General features: G+C 44.9%; 1 protein-coding gene and 1 long non-coding RNA gene across 2 annotated transcripts in view; both read right to left on the bottom strand.

The window, feature by feature from the left end:
• The window catches only part of LOC127002545 (uncharacterized), a 28,484-nt gene that overhangs the window by 2,674 nt on the left and 9,551 nt on the right, over positions 1 to 16,259 (bottom strand). The window lies entirely within an intron of this gene.
• LOC127002337 (uncharacterized) lies at positions 11,723 to 12,456 on the bottom strand. The gene is made up of 3 exons (XR_007755976.1): positions 12,277 to 12,456; positions 11,902 to 11,985; positions 11,723 to 11,861 (listed from the first exon to the last, which is right to left on the bottom strand). It is a non-coding gene; the product is annotated as an uncharacterized LOC127002337 (long non-coding RNA).

Below are 16,259 nucleotides of genomic sequence, written 5' to 3' on the forward strand. Positions count from 1 at the left end.
TAGCGGGCTTTTTTTTTTTATTATTAGCGGGCTTTTTTATTATTAGCGTTTTTTTTATTATTAGCGGGCTTTTTTTATTATTAGCGTTTTTTTTATTATTTGCGGGCTTTTTTTATTATTAGCGTTTTTTTATTATTAGCGGGCTTTTTTATTATTTGCGTTTTTTTTATTATTAGCGGGCTTTTTTATTTTAGACTTATTATTAGCGGCTTTTTATTAGCAGGCTATTTTTATTATTAGCGGGCTTTTTTATTATTAGCGGGCTTTTTTTATTATTAGCGGGCTTTTTTTATTATTAGCGGGCTTTTTTTTATTATTAGCGGGCTATTTTTTATTATTAGCGGGCTTTTTTTATTATTAGCGGGCTTTTTTATTATTAGCGGGCTATTATTTATTATTAGTGGGCTATTTTTTATTATTAGCGGGCTACTTTTTATTATTAGCGGGCTATTTTTTATTATTAGCAGGCTATTTTTTATTTTTATTATTTTTATTATTTATTATTTTATTATGGGATTTTTATATTATTGTTTACTTTTTTGTGCCCTTGACCTGTCTTCTCCTTTGTTGTAAAATAAATAAATAAATAAATAGCTATCTTAGAGTACACACTTTCTTGGCAGTATAGGAAGCAACTCAAGGGCAAAAAATAAATGAGAAAAAACCCCGCTAATCACTCCTTCTATAAAAGCAAGTATACATGGATGCTCAAAAGAGAAGTCAAGTAGAAAATTACAACAACGAAGCGTGTGAGCATTACCCTCTTGCTCTTGCTCTTGCTGTACAGGTTACCCGTTGGAACGCACCGTGGGAGGGTTTGGGGGCAGGGGGGTAGGTATGCTCGAAGGTGCTGAATGAAACGATGCCAGATTGTCGTACAGATTTGCCGACTTCCGACACAACAACCGCTTTCATCACCCAAAAAACTGCCTTCATATATGTTTGTCGTTTAAGTGGTTAATTATCGGTGCTTCTTGTTAACAGTTATGAAACCGGTAAATACGCGGCTCTTGAGTACGATAATCTGGCAACGGTGGCTGAATGTGTAATCGTGTGTTGATGACCCTTGGAGTGTTCGTGGAAGAGAGCGATTCATTCTAATAACGCGTCTCTCTCTCTCTCTCTCTCTCTCTCTCTCTCTCTGGGGGCTTCGTGGTGCAGTGGTTAGCACACTCGGCTCACAATCGAGAGAGCCCAGGTTCGATTCCCGGGTGGAGTTGAAACATTTGGGAGGTTCTTCCGATACCCTACGCCCCTGTCCACCCAGCAGTGTACCAGGTATTAATCGGGGGTTGTGTCCCGTCTCCTGGGGTCTGTTCCCTTCTCCTATATTTCTTCCCCTTCTGTCTCTCTCCGGCATATGACCACAGATGTTGCGCCGACTAAACGAAACTTTCCAACTTCTCTCTCTCTCTCTCTCTCTCTCTCTCACACACACACACACACACACACACACACGATACCCTACGCTCCTGTCCACCCAGCAGTGTACCAGGTATTAATCGGGGGTTGTGTCCCGTCTCCTGGGGTCTGTTCCCTTCTCCTATAATTCCTTCCCCTTCTGTCTCTCTCCGGCATATGACCACAGGTGTTGCGCCGACTAAACGAAACTTTCCAACTTTTTCACACACACACACACACACACACACACACACACACACACACACACGTCTGATGCGCGTAGCCAGATGGGCCGTGACGTCACAGATTTATGAGAAACGTATATAGTTTTGCGTCACTTATCTCTCTCTCTCTCTCTCTCTCTCTCTCTCTCTCTCTCTCTCTCTCTCTCTCTCTCTCTCTCTCTCATATTTGTTTCATATATATCACACGAAGTTTTTTTGTGGAAATGATTCATACCGCCATATTTTACGACGACGGTAGCGGTGGGAGGAGGAGGAGGAGGAGGAGGAGGAGGAGGAAGGAAAAAAATATATAAAGAGTAGTAGAAGAGGGAGCGTAAAAAATAATGATTATGATGATGAAGAGGAGAAGAAGAAGAAGAAGAAGAAGAAGAAGAAGAAGAAGAAGAAGAAGAAGAAGAAGAAGAAGAAGAAGAAGAAGAAGTAAAAAGTAGATGAAGGAGGAGAAAGAGAAGAAGAAGAAGAAGAAGAAGAAGAAGAAGAAGACAAAGAAGAGAAAAAGAAGACAAAGAAAAACAAAAAAGAAGAAAAAGAAGAAGAAAAAGAAGAAGAAGAAGAAGAAGAAAAAGAACACGAAGAAAAAGAAGAAAAAATATAAATAAAAAAGAAAAAAAAAATAATAATAATAATAATAATAATAATAAGAAGAAGAAGAAGAAGAAGAAGAAGAAAAAGAGGAGGAAGAAGTAAAAAGAAGAAGAAGAAGAAGACACGAACAAGACACTATTGAAAAATGAAACAACAGTACTGCATATCCGACTCAGGATATGATCATTCAATTTTTGCATCTGTCATAACTTCTGTTGAATCTAATGACTATCGTGGTGGTGGTGGTGGTGGCGGTGGTGGTATAGCAATGTTAAGCGGCGTGGCAATCATGGCTGTAAGGATATAATGTGATTTTGGAAGCAAGACTCGTGGTTTGATTAGGTGGTGGTGGTAATGGTGTTGGTCGTGGAGTCGTGTGCATAATACCTGGGTGCGAGAGGGATTTAGGGGTCTTAGTGAGCTCTGATCTCCGTCCAAGGGCACAATGCATTCAAGCTAGAAATCGAGCTAATAGGGTACCGGGATTTATTTCAAGGAGCGTAAGCAACAGAAGCGCTGAAGTCTTCCTCAAACTATATTTAGCATTAGTTAGACCTCATCTTGACTATGCGGTTCAGTTCTGGTCACCTTACTATAGAATGGATATCAAAATGTTAGAATCGGTGCAGAGGAGGATGACTAAGATGATTCAGGGGTTGAGAAACTTGCCATACGAGGAAAGACTCAAACAGTTAAACTTGCATTCTCTAGAAAGGCGAAGGGTGCGTGGAGACATGATCGAGGTTTATAAATGGATGAAGGGCTTTAATAAGGGAGACATTCATAAGGTTTTGTTGGTAAGAGAACCGGGTAGGACACGAAGTAATGGGTTTAAACTGGATAAATTCAGATTCAACAGGGACATAGGCAAAAATTGGTTTACTAATAGGGTGGTGGATGAGTGGAATAGGCTTAGCAGTCATGTGGTGAGTGCCAATACAATTGTCACATTCAAAAATAGATTAGATAAATTCATGGACAGCGATATTAGGTGGGGTTAGATACACGGGAGCTTAGGTTCAAAGGAGCTGCCTTGTACAGACCTACCGGCCTCTTGCAGACTCCTACGTTCTTATGTTCTTATGTTCTTACCCCCGATTTTTTTGTGTCGTATTACTTTTCATCAACAATAATGCGGCTCATTTGTTTTGTTTTTACCCGTTTTTCAAGGCGCGGTTAGTTGATTTTGTTGATTTTTTTATATCATTATTTACGACTGAGTTTGTAACATGTCGACTTTTAACTATGGAAATCCAGCTCTTATAATTCTCAGCTGGCCACATCACTATTAAGTTAGGTTAGGTTAGGTTAGGTTAGGTGAGAGGGGAAGGGTTGGTAATGGGACTTGTGGATAGGGGAAGGGTTGGTAATGGGACTGGTGGATAGGGGAAGGGTTGGTAATGGGACTGGTGGATAGGTGAAGGGTTGGTAATGGGACTTGTGGATGGGGGAAGGGTTGGTAATGGGACTGGTGGATAGGGAAGGGTTGGTAATGGGACTGGTGGATAGGGAAGGGTTGGTAATGGGACTGGTGGATAGGGAAGGGTTGGTAATGGGACTGGTGGATAGGGAAGGGTTGGTAATGGGACTGGTGGATAGGGAAGAGTTGGTAATGGGACTGGTGGATAGGGAAGGGTTGGTAATGGAACTTGTGGATAGGGAAGAGTTGGTTATGGGACTGGTTGATAGGGAAGGGTTGGTAATGGGACTGGTGGATAGGGGAAGGGTTGGTAATGGGACTGGTGGATAGGGGAAGGGTTGGTAATGGGACTGGTGGATAGGGGAAGGGTTGGTAATGGAACTTGTGGATAGGGGAAGAGTTGGTAATGGGACTGGTGGATAGGGGAAGGGTTGGTAATGGGACTGGTGGATAGGGGAAGAGTTGGTAATGGGACTGGTGGATAGGGGAAGAGTTGGTAATGGGACTGGTGGATAGGGGAAGGGTTGGTAATGGGACAAGTTAGGTTAGGTTTTAATAAATACCAATAAGGAATTTAAAAACATCTACTTATAATACTGGTGAGGGAAGTGGAAGCTTAGGTGGATTTTAAGAAGACAATGGTGGTAGTGGTTAGTGGGGGTGGTGGTGGGAGTGGGTATATCATGGGAGAAAGAACATGGGAGTGAGGGAGGTGCTGGATATGATAGCATTGACAGTGATGAGATATAGTAGGCGGGGCATTGTTGGTGTGTGATTTCGCGGTGACGGTGGAACAGAGTGACAGTGGAGTGTTCGTGTGGTGGAGAGGTGGAAGTGGCTATGTGGTGTGAGAGGTGGCACTGATAGAAATTCCTGTTACAACTCGGGAAGGGAAAAAAAGTTGGAGAAAATAAAAGAAGAAGGGAGATAAGACGTGTTTGAAAGAAAGGGAAGGGAGAGAAGGAAAAGAGAGGAAGCGTAGATAAAGAGGAATTAAGGAGAGAGAGAGAGAGAGAGAGAGAGAGAGAGAGAGAGAGAGAGAGAGAGAGAGGCACGAAAAGGAGAGACAGGGAGGAACAAGGCGATAAACAGGGAAGTGAGGCGCAGAGAGAGAGAGAGAGAGAGAGAGAGAGAGAGAGAGAGAGAGAGAGAGAGAGAGAGAGAGAGAGAGAGAGAGAGAGAGAGAGAGAGAGAGAGAGAGAGAGAGAGATTCTGAAAAAGGCACCAAAGTAAAGTAGGAGTAGAAGTAGTTGTAGTAGTAGTAGTAGTAGTAGTAGTAGTAGTAGTAGTAGTAGCAGTAGGCCTCCCTGATTATGTGTCGGGAAAATAAACACGGGTGGAGGTATCTTATATGTAGTAGAAAAAAAAGTAGTAGTAGTAGTAGTAGTAGTAGCAGTAGTAGTAGTAGTAGTAGTAGTAGTGGTGGTGGTGGTGGTGGCGGTGGTGAGGCCATCAGTCGGGGGTGAGTGAGGGAAGTGTCAGACAAGCATTTGGGGCACGCTGCCACACACGCTGGCCCCCTCACCTTCCCTTCCTTACCTCCAGCCTCTCGACATTACCTCCATCCCTCCTCTCATTCCTTACCTAAGCTCTCCCCTCTCCTTTACCCCTCCATACCATCCTCTCCCCTCCATCCCTCCTTCCGTCCCTTCTCCCTTCGTTTCGCTATCTCGGTATGCATTTATCTCTATCAAGTTTCGATCATTTGTACAAACTATCTACCCTTCCATCTCTTGTCTGCCCGAGTCGTGTTTCTTCCTTCCTTTCTTCTTCTTTCTTTTAATTCTCCTTGCTTCTTATCTCCTCTACTTCTTAATACTTGTCTGTCTGTCTGTCTGGTCTGTCTGTCTGTCTGTCTCTCATGATCACCCTTTTCCCTTCTCCCGCCCCCTCGTCCACTGTAGGAAGGGAAAGGAAGGGAAAGGAAGGGCTGGGAAGGAGAGGGAAGGATCAATTCGAGAAAAGAATGGAAAAAAGACTGGAGAGAGAGAGAGAGAGAGAGAGAGAGAGAGAGAGAGAGAGAGAGAGAGAGAGAGAGAGAGGGGGGGGGGAGAAAGGAAGAAAGGGAGAGGAGGGGGGGAGTTGATGGGGAGAGGAGAAGGGGAGGAGAGGAGAGGGAGGAGAGAAGAGGGAGGGAGGAAGTTTGAGAGGAGGAAAGAGAGGAAAGGAAGAGAGTTTGATGAGACGAAGGAGAAGGAAAGAGGGAGGGAAGAGACGGAAGAAGAAGGAAAGAGGGAGGGAGAAAGTTTGAGGAGAGTTGGAAAGTTTCGTTTAGTCGGCGCAACATCTGTGGCCATATGCCGGAGAGAGACAGAAGGGGAAGGAATTATAGGAGAAGGGAACAGACCCCAGGAGACGGGACACAACCCCGATTAATACCTGGTACCCATTCACTGCTGGGTGGACAGGCGCGTAGGGTATCGGAAAAGCCGCCCAATTTTTTCCACTCCGCCCTCGGTTGTGAGCCGAGTGTGCTAACCACTGCACCACGAAGCCCCCTGGGAAGGAGAGGAAGGGAGGAGGGGAAGGAGGGAGGGAAAGAGTTTATTGTTGGGTAAAGACTGTCTCGCTCTGAACTCTAGAGTGACGAACATTTTAGTTAGTGAATGCATATTTCTGAAGGAGGGAGAAAAGGATGAGGAAGGAAGCGAAAGGAAGAGAAGGCGGGTTGGGAGAATGATAAAGAGGAAGGAGGGAAAATATGAGTGCCAGAGACAGGGAAGACTATAAAAGAAGGGATGGAAGGAGGGTGGAGGAGGGGAATAAGGGAGAAGAGAGAAAAGGTAAAGAGAAAAGGAGAGACTGCGAAAGAGGGAGACAAGAGAACAAATGAGAAAATGAGAGGAGAGAGAAGAAGGAAGAGGTGATTGAGGGAGGTGGAGAAGACGAATGAGGGAGAATAGAGGAAAGGAATGATGGAGGGAGGAATGAAGAAAGGAAGGAAGGAACAGGAATGGGGAGAAAAAAAAGAAAGGGGACAAAGCTTAGAGAATGAAGAGAGAGAGAGAGAGAGAGAGAGAGAGAGAGAGAGAGAGAGAGAGAGAGAGAGAGAGAGAGAGAGAGAGAGAGAGAGAGAGAGAGAGAGAGAGAGAGAGAGAGAGAGAGAGAGAGAGAGATGGACTGCAGACTAAATACGAAACAAAAACAAAAACTCCACAAAAGAAAGATACAATTCAGCCTTCTCTCTCTCTCTCTCTGGGTTGAAGAATGAGGAGGAGGAGGAAGGGGGGAGGCGAAGGAGGAGGAGGAGGAGGAGGAGGAGTAAAAAGAGTCTTCTGCTTTACTGTTTCTGATTCTTATATTTATTTTGACAGCAGCAGAGAGAGAGAGAGAGAGAGAGAGAGAGAGAGAGAGAGAGAGAGAGAGAGAGAGAGAGAGAGAGAGAGAGAGAGAGAGAGAGACGGCACACACACACACACACACACACACACACACACACACACACACACACACACACACACACACACACACACACACACACACACACACACACACACACACACACACACACACACACACACACACACACACACACACACACACACTTGGCACTCGGTATCTGTGGTCTAATTATCTTGAATTATGAATACTATTATAGCTTCCTTACACCCACCTCCTCCTCCTCCTCCTCCTCCTCCTCCTCCTCCTTTTTCTCTTTCTCCTCCTCTGATCTTCCTCCTCCTTCTTTACCTCGTGATCTTCCTCTTCCTCTTCTTCTACTTCTTGTTCTTCTTCTTCCTCTTTCTCCTCCTCCTCATACCCCTTGTCTTCCTCCTCCTCCTTCTCTTTTTCCTCTCCCTGATCTTCCTCCTCCTTCTTTACCCCGTGATCTTCCTCTTCTTCTTCTTCTTCTTCCTCTTTCTCCTCCTCCTCTTCCCCCTTGTCTTCCTCCTCCTCCTTCTTCTTTTCCTCTCCCTGATCTTCCTCCTCCTTCTTTACCCCGTGATCTTCCTCTTCTTCTTCTTCTTCCTCTTTCTCCTCCTCCTCTTCATACCCCTTGTCTTCCTCCTCCTCCTTCTCCTTTTCCTCTCCCTGATCTTCCTCCTCCTTCTTTACCCCGTGATCTTCCTCTTCTTCTTCTTCTTCTTCTTCCTCCTCCTCCTCCTCATACCCCTTGTCTTCCTCCTCCTCCTTCTCCTTTTCCTCTACCTGATCTTCCTCCTCCCTCTCCTACCCCTGATCTTCTTCCTCTTTCTCCTCCTCCTCCTCCTCCTCCTCCTCCTCCTCCTCCCCTCTTTCCCCGTCTGATGTAAAGGGTACCTCAGGAAACTATTACTGTGATCTATGACGCTCCTCTTAATTCTTATATAATTGATCTTCCCGCGACGTGTGAGGTAGGAGGAGACGAAGGAGGAGGAGGAGGAGGAGGGGGAGGAAACATGTGGGAAATGAGGGGAAAGAAGATGAACCATAAAAAAAGCTTGGAGGCTAGTTTAAAAGGAAAGAGAAATTCGTTTTAAAATAGAAGTTCGAAATTCTGAAAGTGGTTGAGGTATTAAAAAATGTACCATGAACAATTCCATCCAATGTCAGGCTTGTAATTTAGCCAGATTTTTTGGGGAGGGCTAAAGGGCATCATGGGTTTATGAGAGAGAGAGAGAGAGAGAGAGAGAGAGAGAGAGAGAGAGAGAGAGAGAGAGAGAGAGAGAGAGAGAGAGAGAGAGAGAGAGAGAGAGATGTATTCAATTGCAATATGTAAAAATAAATAAAGAAGAGAGAGAGAGAGAGAGAGAGAGAGAGAGAGAGAGAGAGAGAGAGAGAGAGAGAGAGAGAGAGAGAGAGAGAGAGAGAGAGAGAGAGAGAGAGAGAGAGAGAGAGAGAGAGAGAGAGAGAGATGTATTCAATTGTACATAAAAAATAAGGAAAAAAGAAGAGAGAGAGAGAGAGAGAGAGAGAGAGAGAGAGAGAGAGAGAGAGAGAGAGAGAGAGAGAGAGAGAGAGAGAGAGAGAGAGAGAGAGAGAGAGAGAGAGAGAGAGAGAGAGAGAGAGATATGTAAGATTTAAAAATAAATAAAGAAAAAAAGAGAGAGAGAGAGAGAGAGAGAGAGAGAGAGAGAGAGAGAGAGAGAGAGAGAGAGAGAGAGAGAGAGAGAGAGAGAGAGAGAGAGAGAGAGCATGCTTAAGTTGGGGAAATAAAAAAAAAGCAAAAAAAAACATTGAAGGGTCTATACCCCTCCTTGTCCTCCCTGAAATTACGACCCCGAATGATCAACGTTTAATTTAGTTCTTTTCTTATTAATATGCAAGGGCTCCGTGGTGTGGTGGTTAGCACACCTAGCTATGAATCTTTGAGCCTGGGTTCGAATCCCCACCTGAGCAATCACCATGCAAACCGCCACCCCCTTCACCCCCCACACACATTCACACTTGTTCCATCTTACTTTTCGGGCTGGTCGTTAAGTGGGTACCTGTAAGCTTCGGGAAGGTAAACTGTAGTAGCCAGGATGACACACTCCCCCTGTGCTTTTAGATGATGGGTTCCCGACCAACACATGCTCAGGGGCCAATGAAGCGCATATCTCGTACTTTCAAACCCGCCATGGTAATAAAATCTCGTACATTCAAACCCGCCATGGTAATAAAATCTCGTACATTCAAACCCGCCATGGTAATAAAATCTCGTACATTCAAACCCGCCATGGTAATAAAATCTCGTACATTCAAACCCGCCATGGTAATAAAATCTCGTACATTGAAACCCGCCATGGTAATAAAATCTCGTACATTCAAACCCGCCATGGTAATAAAATCTCGTACATTGAAACCCGCCATGGTAATAAAATCTCGTACATTCAAACCCGCCATGGTAATAAAATCTCGTACATTCAAACCCGCCATGGTAATAAAATCTCGTACATTCAAACCCGCCACCGTAATAAAATCTCGTACATTCATACCCGCCACCGTACCATAACTATCCCCGCTAAAAGAAACAGTAACAACCATTAAGCATTCACGTGGGGCCGTAGAGTCGGAGAGAGTCGCCGAGGCAATGCGCAAAGTACCAGAAATTATTGCCGCAGTAGAAACTCCGCCGGTGCAACGCCACATACATTGCTTAGGTAAGAAAGTAAAGGTTCCTAGCCCTTAAGTAGAGTATTTATCCCCTCTGCCGCTCTTTCCTCCCCCCCCCCCCCTCTCTCCCCCAACCCCCGACCCTCTTTGGCGAAGGTAGCGTGGCGGCGTGTGTCTGAATGTCTGCTACGCTCGGTCGCCTCCGTGATGTACGACTTTCTTCCCGCCACCACTCTGACCGCGCTGCCAGCCGTGCGACATATCCTCCTCCCCCTTTTTATCCCCCTATCTCCCGTCCCTTTGCCCCTTTGTAGATGGCAGTCATTTAAGGCGGCGTGTTAGTGTATCTTGGGAATATATTTACACTCTCCGTGGTGTAGCGAGGGAGGCAGGGGAGCAGGGAGAGGAGTGACGGGTGTTTGTTTATGTGGTTAGTTACCCGGCCGGCCACCAGAGGATGCTTCTGGCTCCCACAGTCTTCGCTTCCACAATTTAACTTTTTTTCATGGTTATATATTTATACTCAAGTTTTTTTACGAGAAATTTTAATACTTCTACAACCAAGGAGTGGGGAGAACCTAATTGGTGTTAAGATAATATTGTATTCTGGGGGTATGAAGAGCATTAGGTTTCTATAACAGCTTGGACTTTTTCTTCCCTTAAATGCGTAATCTCACTGAGGGTCGCGTTATAAGACATTTCACAGTCCAAGAACACATATTTGACAAGGCTTTCGTAGGAGTTGTGGGCGTTTCCAGGGGTAGTTTTATGACCCTGGTGGTAGTGTGAGTCTTCTTCTGTACCATGAACCTGAAGAAACACTCACTAGAACCCGACTGACCCCCTCTTTGACCTTTAGAAATAGGTGAAGTGAGACGCGAGGGTGTCTTATAATACCAAACTCAGCCTCGTGTTGCACTGTAGGGCCGCCGCTGAGTTGGTTCACTAAAGAGGCATATTTTCCGTGGATCTTCAGTCAAACCACGATTTCCGCTGGCGTGTTTCTCATTTGTTTCTTGTTATTGCTGCTGATGATGATGGTGAGTAATACCGTCGTCCTTCGGTGAAATTTGCCGTAGCTTTGGAAGATCGTGGACACGTCAGACAACCACGGAAACACGAGAACCACGCCAGCGGAAATCGTGGTTTGACTGGAGATCCACGGAAAATTTGCCCAGTGTAATAGTCCCTTAAGCCTGAAGTTCTTGACATTTTTTTCTTCATAAAATGACGGATCTCTTTGAAATCTGGAGGAAGACAGAGACCTTCACTATCATAACAACCAGATGATCAATGAATCGCTTCTCCTCTCCGGAAAGAACACGTATGGAGGTTGTTCGCTGACCGGTATCAAAAAGAACTGCTTTCAGGTCCATCAATGAAGTTGCCTTTACTAGCAATGTTGGAAAATTTGACCCAAACGAGTTGAGAAACCCAGATAATTAGTGTATTTTACACGTATCAAAGCACTTAAAATATGATGAGATACAAAGTTTACATACTATTTTTGATGCAGAGATTATGAAAAATCACTTCCAGCATCATATCAGAACTAAGTTGGTTGCTGTGAAGCCAATCTGTTTACCAGACTCAAAACAGTGACAGTTACCGTGTTCAGGTTCTAAAAATGGATTCTCAAATTTTTCGAAAGCCAGCACTATATATCAGTGCTCTAGAACGGGAACATTTCAATGAATTACCAAGGCAAGAAACATTGGTTCAAAATACAAATAAAACTCAGCTAGCGTCGAGGATTAGTATAAGCATTTGCCTGGCTAATGAAAATAATACCGGTGTGGCGACTTCTGCCATCCCGGATTGTGACTTGTGAGACATCCCATACTGATCTGCGCATGCGCGAGCTTTGGTTACAAAAAGAGGGTGGATGAATTTCAACAAGGTACCGTGTCTTATTTCGACTGCCTATTGTGATCCATCCCACCCAAGTTTATTTATTTTTTAAGTAAATGATGACGTATGTTTTGAATTTGAAAACTGCTTGAAATATGAAAGTTTCTTCCTGCACCCTTTGTATGTCAGCAAATGTGATAAAAGAGATAACCTACACCCCTTGTATGTCAGTAAATGTGATAAATGAGATAACCTACACCCCTTGTATGTCAGTAAATGTGATAAATGAGATAACCTACACCCCTTGTATGTCAGTAAATGTGATAAATGAGATAACCTACACCCTTGTATGTCAGTAAATGTGATAAATGAGATAACCTCCACCCTTGTATGTCAGTAAATGTGATAAATGAGATAACCTACACCCCTTGTATGTCAGTAAATGTGATAAATGAGATAACCTACACCCTTGTATGTCAGTAAATGTGATAAAAGAGATAACCTACACCCCTTGTATGTCAGTAAATGTGATAAAAGAGATAACCTACACCCCTTGTATGTCAGTAAATGTGATAAAAGAGATAACCTACACCCCTTGTATGTCAGTAAATGTGATAAAAGAGATAACCTACACCCCTTGTATGTCAGTAAATGTGATAAATGAGATAACCTACACCCTTGTATGTCAGTAAATGTGATAAATGAGATAACCTGCACCCCTTGTATGTCAGTAAATGTGATAAATGAGATAACCTACACCCTTGTATGTCAGTAAATGTGATAAATGAGATAACCTACACCCCTTGTATGTCAGTAAATGTGATAAATGAGATAACCTACACCCCTTGTATGTCAGTAAATGGGATAAATGAGATAACCTACACCCCTTGTATGTCAGTAAATGTGATAAATGAGATAACCTACACCCCTTGTATGTCAGTAAATGTGATATATAAGACATCCTGCACCCCTAGTATGTCAGTAAATGTGATATATGAGACAACCTGCACCCTTAGTATGTCGGTTAATATGTGATAAATGAGATAATCTTACCGCCATCTTACCTGGACAAACCACAATATCAACACACTGGTTAGTAAACATCAGCGCATGCGCAGATCAGAATGGGATGTCTCATAACACGGGATGGCAGAAGTCGCCACACCGGAACCTCAGTATTTGAAAATAAAATGAAGCAAAGGTTCGTGCACAGAACGATATTTTTGTGATACTTTAAAGCTTTCCTATGCTGATAAAGCCACTTGCCGGTACAGTAAAAAGGAAAAACATACAAAACCGAGAAATATGCGAAGAGGTTGACGAGGAGTTGCTTCATGGTTTTTGGTTCCCCTTTACCACAGGGAGAGGTAAGCTCCTTTAGTTCCGCTAGATACTTCCGTTCGCTGCACGAAGACTCATATTTTTTTAAAGATACTTTGCAGGTCCTACATTAGAATACTTTTCGCCGAAGGGGTTGTATATAACAGTTAGGGAATTACTGATCCTTGACTGGACACTTCACACTTTATACTAAGAAACTTCTGTAAGCATAATTATACGCTAACTAGGTTTAGCTACACCCTGAAATCCATCCACGACAGGCGGTGGCTGAATGGATAGCGTGACGGCGCCGCGTTTAGGACCACGCGAGTTCAATCCCCGCCCTGTGCCACCAAGCTGGGATTTTTCAGCCGCCGCCGAGTGGCTTAAAACTACCCACATGCTGTCCAGAAGACCACCTATCAACCCGGACTCTAGATTCTAGCATTAAAGATGAGCTCCGGGAGGGCAGCATGAGCCAATGCAAGATGGCGCCACTATAAACACTCGCCTGCGCCAGAACGGGCTGGGCCGACCATCAGGCCCCACCGGGAAGAAGCCTTGGACCGACCATCAGGCCCCACCGGGAAGAAGCCTTGGACCGACCATCAGGATCCACCGGAAAGTAGCCTCTGGTTATGAATGTCTTCGCTAGACGGCCATTATGCGGAAGGCACATAGTACGGTTTAATTTAACCTGAGGCTGTGGCACGGGGCTGCGATGTACGGCTGCGGCTGTGGCTCGACAGCCGACGCCGCTCCAAGTGTGTGGCTGGTACATACAAGAGGGCCCGCGGTATACTCGAATAATACCTCGGAACATTTTTAGACATTCCACGCGGAAAAGTTGGAAAGTTTTGTTTCGTCGGCGCAACACCTGTGGTCATATGCCGGAGAGAGACAGAAGGGGAAGGAATCATAGGAGAAGGAAACAGACCCCAGGAGACGGGACACAACCCCCGATTAATACCTGGTACCCATTCACTGCTGGGTGGACAGGGGCGTAGGGCATCGGAAAAACCGCCCACTCCGCCCGGGAATCAAACCCGGGCTCTCTCGGGTGTGAGCCGAGTGTGCTAACCACTGCACCACGAAGCCCCCGAGACATTCCACGCGGCACCTCAGGAATCTGTCATCTCTACCAAACAAAGGCACGCTCTACTGATCCTGCACACCCTTTCTTAACTGAGGAGAGCCATTCTCGTGTTCCGACGTGGCCGGCTTCCCGACGCCTAAATATCTCCATGATGCCGCCCCGACTCAAACAATGTAAACGTTATGGTTGGTATTTTAAGACACTCTCGCTTCTCACTTCACCTATTTCTAAAGGTCAAACAGAGGCTCAGTCGTGTTCTAATGAGTGTTTCTTCAGGTTCATGGTACAGAAGAAGACTTACACTACCACCAGGGTCATAAAACTACTTGTCAAATATGTGTTCTTAGGTGGCGATGTGTCTTGTAATATGACCCTCTGTTTCCTGTCTGCCATGCGGTCACGCTTAGCAGCAGCAACCAGGAGCTGAGGCATTGTTATGGCTCAGTAAGCTTGCTACAAACCTGTTGCTGTGAGGTTCAGCCATACTAGACAGCGTGAAGGGAAATTATTGTATATAGAAATTAGTTGCAATTTTTTTCTTTCAGTCCGATGGTGATTCAGGTCCTTCAACCGAGAAAAAAAATTATTATTATTTTTATTTTTTTACTGCTAAGGAGACAGTTCAAGGCCGTAAAGAAAAATATATAAAAAAGCCCGCTACTTACTGCTCCTGAATAGAGGTCAAAGGAGTGTCCAAAAAGAGAGGTCAGTTTCGGGAGGAGAGGTGTCCTGATACCCTGTTATTAGTGACTGCTACTACTTTTTATTTTTTATTTTTTTACGTTTCCACCTATGGCGCCGGTAGGCTATCTTGTTGGGGTTTGATGGTCTGCCCCAGTCCATTGTGGCGAAGGTAAGTATTTTGAATGGCGCCGTCTTGCTTGGCTCATGCTGCCCCCCGCAATTCATCATTGACCCCCAGCTTATGACACCGGGCGGGACGCGAACCAAGGCACCGGCACGCTATCTACTCAGCCACCGGCGCCCCAACTTTCCTCTCCTTCAATAATATCTACCAATACCAAGTCTCGTTACCAAATGCCACCCAGAACAACACTGCTGAATCAACAACCTTCAGGGAGCCTTGTGAAGCCTCTCCCTCGCTGCCCCTCGTATAACACAAAACATTCTGCACGGCCGTAGCCTTGATGAGGGTCTGAGGTTGGTATTTATAAGACACTCTCGCTTCTCACATTAACAATTTCTAAAGGTCAAAGAGGGGGTCAGTCGAGTTCTAATGAGTGTTTCCTTAGGTTCACGGTACAGAGGAAGGGTCAAACTAACACCAGGATCATAAAACTACTCCTGGAAATGCCCACAACTCCTACGAAAGCCTTGTCAAATGAGTGTTTCTTTAGGTTCATGGTACAGAAGAAGGGTCAAACTAACACCAGGATCATAAAACTACTCCTGGAAATGCCCACAACTCCTACGAAAGCCTTGTCAAATGAGTGTTTCTTTAGGTTCATGGTACAGAAGAAGGGTCAAACTAACACCAGGGTCATAAAACTACTCCTGGAAATGCCCACAACTCCTACGAAAGCCTTGTCAAATATGTGTTCTTGGGCGGGAAATATCTTACAATACGACCCTTATATACCCCTGATCAACTTGGGAAATAGTTGAATTACGTAAGTCAAGACCAAAGCCGAAAACTTGAACTTTATCATATTATTATGTCTCTCTTTCGGCCACCTCTTTGGATTCTTTTTGTGAGCAGCGAGTAGCGGGCTTTTTTTTTTTATTATTGTTTACTTTTTTGTGCCCTTGAACTGTCTCCTTTGTTGTAAAAAAAAAAAAATTCAATTCTCATTTTACACCTGCGGCCAGCACAGACACACCTCTGCCCCGTGAATAACAACGCCGCATTCAGGTGACAGCCGCCCGGCATGCCTTAACTGGCTGGCACACCGTCCGTCTTCGTCCATAAACCAGCAGAACGCCATTTCACTGACACCTGCCTTGTCCGATTTATAGAGGGGGAGTATTGTCTGATACGGTAATCCGAGGGAACGACCGCCGCCCCTCCTGTCGTGTCACCCTGAGGAGCCCTTACGTCAGAGGGGAAAGAGGAGCTCGGGCAGTGACGGGCTGTGTTTTGTGGGGGAGCGGCTGTTATGTTTTGTGGGGGAGCGGCTGTTATGTTTTGTGGGGGAGCGGCTGTTATGTTTTGTGGGGGAGCGGCTGTTATGCTTTGTGGGGGAGCGGCTGTTATGTTTTGTGGGGGAGCGGCTGTTATGTTTTGTGGGGGAGCGGCTGTTATGTGTTTTGTGGGGGAGCGGCTGTTATGTTTTGTGGGGGAGCGGCTGTTATGTGTTTTGTGGGG

Source organism: Eriocheir sinensis, chromosome 23 (assembly GCF_024679095.1).
Source record: "Eriocheir sinensis breed Jianghai 21 chromosome 23, ASM2467909v1, whole genome shotgun sequence".
NCBI classification, from domain to species: Eukaryota; Metazoa; Arthropoda; class Malacostraca; order Decapoda; family Varunidae; genus Eriocheir; species Eriocheir sinensis.